At 32.9% G+C, this 5849-nt stretch overlaps 1 long non-coding RNA gene across 1 annotated transcript; it reads left to right on the top strand.

Annotated features, from left to right (window-relative positions):
• The first annotated feature begins 3414 nt into the window (after positions 1–3414).
• Positions 3415–5403, top strand: LOC108913522. Its single transcript, XR_002763194.1, has 3 exons — positions 3415–4855; positions 4994–5294; positions 5348–5403. It is a non-coding gene; the product is annotated as an uncharacterized LOC108913522 (long non-coding RNA).
• The last annotated feature ends 446 nt before the right edge of the window (positions 5404–5849 follow it).

Below are 5849 nucleotides of genomic sequence, written 5' to 3'. Positions count from 1 at the left end.
GCAACACGTACATTACTCGACGTTTTTTGAAATAAAAAATTATAAAAAAAATAGTGTATACCACCGACTATAAATCAGATAAGAGTACGCTATTAATTTTGATATAAAATTCTATGAAAAAAATCGAATAATTTTTAGTAATAAACATTTTTAGATATTAAGGTATACACTATTTTTTTATAATTTGTTATTTCAAAAAACTTCGAGTAAGGTACATGTTGCAGAATAGTGAATATGATTCTATTTTTTAATTAACAATTTTGTCGTTTATAACAGTGACTTTGACGTTACAGTCCTTACGTATCGAGAGTAATTTTTGAAAATTTTCCATATTCTATATTCAGACGTCATTATCTCGAAAACAGTTAAAGATAGGTATAAGTTATGTTGCATAAAAAATGATCAGAATTCCATGGAGAATTGAATAAAAATACAAAAAAGTGGCGTTTCCATTAAAAAAAATTGGCCTTGATTTCATAATTTTTTTTTGGGCCATCCTGTCTGTATAAATGAAAATTGCTTCAGAAAATGCGCAACTAAAAATATAATTCGACGGGTCCGAGCGATTTTTGAAATATCGAACATCTGATTTTTAAATAAATATATTCCATACTTTTGCCACTCACTGTATATTAATTAATTCAAGTTTTGATTTTTGTTTCATCCTATTACGCAGGTTTATTCCTCCACTTACCTTTTTTGTATTGTTTTTCCAGACAGTGAAACGCAAACTCCATTGTCACCGCCATGGAACGCTCCAAGGAAGCACGAATTAAGACTAAAAATCAAAAAGTTGTCTATGCGTAGGAGGGATAATCAAGATATGCAAGAGCCACATTTGAAGAGGCAGAAAGTGAACAAAGAAGACATATTCATTTACTTGAGAGAGCACTTTAATAAGGGGCTATTAACATTTTTAGAAACAAAGTTGTTACGGTTTAATTTTTTACGAGCAAATAAATTAGATTTTGGAACACGAGGTCAGCAACCAGCCAGCCCTGCTTCCAAAACGTGGATTGCCTATGTCGCTTGGCGAAGATCGCGCGGTTTAACCTCCTGCGGCGATAAAACAGACTACAACTATTGCGACCATGGATGGGCGTACTCTCGTATTTTGATGATTTTGGATTGCAAAAAAAATTCTGAATTCTGATTTTATTAGTTTTGAGACGCTTGTGTCGATTTTGGGAAATTCGGGGCTATGTTGTTAGAAATGGGTAAGGTTGGCAGGAATTGTTCTAGAATTTCGGTGCGCAAAGGGCGTTCGGCATTTTTTTTCTTGTGCTTCAGTGACCACGCCGTTGGGTTTGCCTGGAAAGCAGAATATAGTGCCTGTTAGAGATTTCTAAGGATTAAAACTGCTTTTCCGGTGACTGTCCAGTGGATAGTTATTTTCAATACGTTGGAGTTTGGTTTGGTTGCGAGTTGATATTGAAAATATAGCGGCCTTTTGGTTGGATCATGTTTATACGACGTCACCCGGGCGTGAGACTGTTGTACTAAGCCAATTTCTGCCGTACCTCCAACCAGGTAAGTAATTTTCATTGTTTTTCGTCGTAAAGCTAGCCATACACGAAATCTAAGTATTGGTGTACCTTCAGGGCATTTTGTACGGGACCCCCATTTCGTACGGACCTCATGTTATATGGGACCGTCCTTGTTGGTACGGACTGGATTTTTGTACCGGACCTGAATTTTCGTGCCTCTGCCTATCGACCACCCCATTCCGAAGACCTTGGTATAAAGGGTCGTAGAGACCGACTGGAGACTTGACTGGCTGTCGAGTACAGCTAAGTACCCCGAGATTTTGTAATTTATGTTTCATGTTGAAAATGGAGTATTAATTACTGAATCATAGTATTTACGGTTTTATTCACTGTTGGTTTATTATTTAATAGTATTTATTGATTTATTGCCGAGTATAAGTTAACGTTTACCCAGATTGGGCTCAATTTTAGTAAATCTGAGAGATCAAGTATTTTTGTTGTATTTCATCTGTAAGCGCAAGTGATCACTTTCTGCAGATAAAACCTTGTCAAATGAGATAATATTGCATAAGTACTGATACATTGTGTTACACCTGCCTATTTTTTTTTAAAAGAGCTCAATCCGTGATTCGAAAGTAAATTCCGTTAATAGAGTAGAATTAGGTGTCTCAAAGTAGTTTTAATTCAGGTAGCGCATCAACCTCATCTCCTCTTACCCACCCCACTGTCCCACTGACTAGCCAGTGTGATTCAGTCGTTCAGGAGACGAGGGGCTGCGTTGCACTTTAAATACTCTAATTCGAGTTACAGTATAAAGATATGGTATTAGTCTCCCGCCTCTCTGCAAAATTAATATCTACCAAACCCTATCAGCCTTCTCTAAAGTAAACAACATATTATTTTGTTGTCCATGATTTTAATACTGTAACAACTTTTAATTTGCAGGATAGGAATCCAAATGGATATCGATATAGCCAGGAATTTAAGCAATTTGCGCTCACAGTTCTGTTCGTCGTTCGGTTAAAAAACACACCTGCAAACGTTGGCCGCTAGAGCACCAGCACTTGCCGGGGTCCCGTTACGTTGACTCATGCTGGGCGATATTTTTTTGTACAAAATCGCCTCCTTAATGTGGCCATATTCCTGGCCGAGAAATAGTGAAATTTTTGGTGTTTTTAGGTACTGAAATCTTTAAAATAAAACGTGTAGAACAAAAGTAAGCACAAAAATAAAATCCTTGATGTTTTGTTTATTCATTGTTACCATTTAAATTTATTCAAATAAAATAATAACTAAAAAAAAGCGTTTGTAAAACATGCGTTTGCTGTTATCCTAACCCCACATTTTAAGAATTATTTTCACGTACTTATAAATAAAAGTAAACAATTTTATATGTAGAACTAAGCAAGTAAATGTTATAAGAATATTTACATGTGGAATTATATATAAAAAAGTTAGTATTTTCGTAGATTTCAGTACCTAAAACCTTGATGGTTTGATCGTTTTTTGTATGTGTTTATTCGTTTTACTGCAGCGTCTTTGAAAATACTCAGGTGGCATGACATAACATTCCTGTTATTTGATAAGCTTTAGATTATTCAGTTATTAAATGTTTGAAATTATTTGTCTTTGCGGAAAACACTATTTAAAGAATATGGGGCCCTTAAGACTAGCACCTAAGTTAATGGATGACCATATATATCCTAACGATTTAAAAAAAATGCGAGTTAAGTTGGCAACTCAAGTACTGAGTGCTACGGTAGCGGCAGCAGTGAATACTTACACCACTTTAAATGCATTACCTGCCGAAGCATATGGGACTGCCAATTTCATTGATGAAATTGATCGATTATTTGATACTTTTAACAGTAGTAAGATACATAATTGAAAACAGTTTAATAAGCCATTCACAGGGGCCGAAAAACAAGTAAATTTTTTAAATAAGATGTATAACAAATTTTGCAATACAAGAATAATGGACAAAAACAAAGATGTAACATCATCAATCAAATTTTTAAACGGTTGGAAATTATCTATAAAAGCATTGATAGGTCTCCATGAAAGTCTAAGTTGTAAATACAACACAATATATACATGACGATTAAACCAAGACTCATTAGAAAATTTTTTTGGGACTGCGTCAACAGGGTGGAAATGCCAGAAATCCAACTCCTACACAGGTCAACCAAGGTTTTAAAAAATTATTCTGTTTGAGTTATTTTAGGCACTCCGAGAAAGGAAATTGTGTAGATTTTAATAAATACAAAAATAGTTAAGGGTAATGCAAAGTTTGTTAATTTAGATATAGGACAGGCAGTTTATATAAATATAGATATGCCAACTAAAAATGCCGTAAATTATATATCGGGTTATTTGTTAAAAAAATGCTTAGAGAAACATCAATGTGATATGAGCATTGAATATTCTAAACAGCATATGCATTTATCTGAAGATATTCTTTTTAGCTTTTTTAAAAGCGTATGGAACCAAAGACAGAGATTCTTTCGGAAATCTTTTAATACCTCAGGAGCATTTTGTAAAATATTTATTTGAATTAGAAAAAATATTCGCAGAAAATTTTCGGAAATGTGCAATAGAAAATAATGTGGGGATAAATATCAAAAAAGATTTATATGTACCAGTAAATCCCCACCCATGTAATGAGTTCCCGCATGATTGTCTATTATCTTTATAGACAATATTAAAAATTTATTACACTCTAAAATATACAAATAGAGACTTCATTCAACAAAAGCCGAGTGTGAGTCAAAAGATAAAAAACGTGAAAAATTTGTGAAGATCTTTTTATTTTTAAAACCGAGTTCTAATATTCTCAACAACCTACAAACAGCTAAACTCCGCATGCGGCCTGTTTCTTTGGATTGCGTACTTTATTATTTAAATTGGGTACCTGCATTTTGAGACAAAATATTGATGTTTTTTAATGTTTAAATGAAAGGATATGTTTATATACATGTGATTACCTATGTAATAATAACAAAAGTGTATGTTTGCCGTCTCTAGTAATAAGTTTTGTTTGTATAAAACGAACCAAAACAAACGGTATAGAAGAATAGTAGTAGTATCTAGTACATTATTTTGTAGGTTTATTTATGCACTACTTTTTATAATACTTATAGATTACAACAAAGTAAGTTTTATGGGTTATAGTTAATTATCTCAAACATTTTAACTTTTTATACATTACAATCAGTTTCGTCATCACAGAGATATTACATTATTGGCTCATTTTGTTACAGGTTTAAGCATGGATGAGACATTAACACATAGCAGTAATTTAGTTGAAGAAACAGAAAATCTCCCCCATGATTCCCCCATTATCATCACAGTTAAGGATGGTCCAATAGGTAAGAACTTGACAAGTCCTTAATCCATTTTTAATTTTCAAACTGTTAAAACATATTTGAACTAAATTTGGTCAGTGTCAAGTATACTTACATCATAGAAGGTAAAAATAATAAAGTTATTCATATTTAACACCATAGCATCTAGCTCGATGTACTGAGTTGGTTGTCAGTGTTATCAACTGGAGCTGTCTAATAATTTTTCGGCAATTTGCAAGTTTCTATTGTTGTGTATGTCTCGGTTAACCTGCTTGACACGCCATTGAGTTGCGGCACTCTCTGACACTCCAAAATGGATTTAATATTGGAGAGGCTATCAGTAGGAGGATACAAACAAATTGAGACTGATGAATGTATTAACAACCTACCACTGAAAAAAAGTGAAGACATTGTCAGATTTGAGGAAAGACTGAGAAATCAGGAAAATTTTGTAATACAATTGGTAAACTTATTTTCTGTAAATTTAAACACATTATTTCCAATAATTGTTTTTAGAGAAATGTCCTTCAGATTGTGGGAGGAAGCGATGCGGGCAAGTTGTCAAGAAGGTGTTTATCTAAAATATTTAATGATGATTTGGCAGCAAATGCTCATGGACAGGGTTAAAAGGAAATTTTAAAATTCAAGGATTGATAACCATTGAAGAAATAAGGAGTAAGTTAATACTTTTTGTTGCTTGTTTGTAGGAAATAAAGGTTAGATGTGTGATAAGAATAAAGTAGATAGTACAATTTATCAGAAATTTACATGCTACTGATTAAAATTTTATAAAACGAGAGGTGTATTGTAATTTTCTTGCCGATTATTCATAATTATTAGTCATAAATCCATCTTCTGAGAATACATATTTCTTTTTTTTTATTATACATTGTTTTCCAATTCAGAAGGTTAATAATATATCAATGCTTTTCTTACAGAGGTTGATTGATTTTTGTTAAAAAAAAAACACACCTACCAGTGTATAGATCAGTTGTTTCCTCATATAAATTCTGTGATA

Source organism: Anoplophora glabripennis, unplaced genomic scaffold, assembly GCF_000390285.2.
Source record: "Anoplophora glabripennis isolate ALB-LARVAE unplaced genomic scaffold, Agla_2.0 scaffold1287, whole genome shotgun sequence".
NCBI classification, from domain to species: domain Eukaryota; kingdom Metazoa; phylum Arthropoda; class Insecta; order Coleoptera; family Cerambycidae; genus Anoplophora; species Anoplophora glabripennis.
This window is presented reverse-complemented; position numbering and strand designations above follow the sequence as displayed.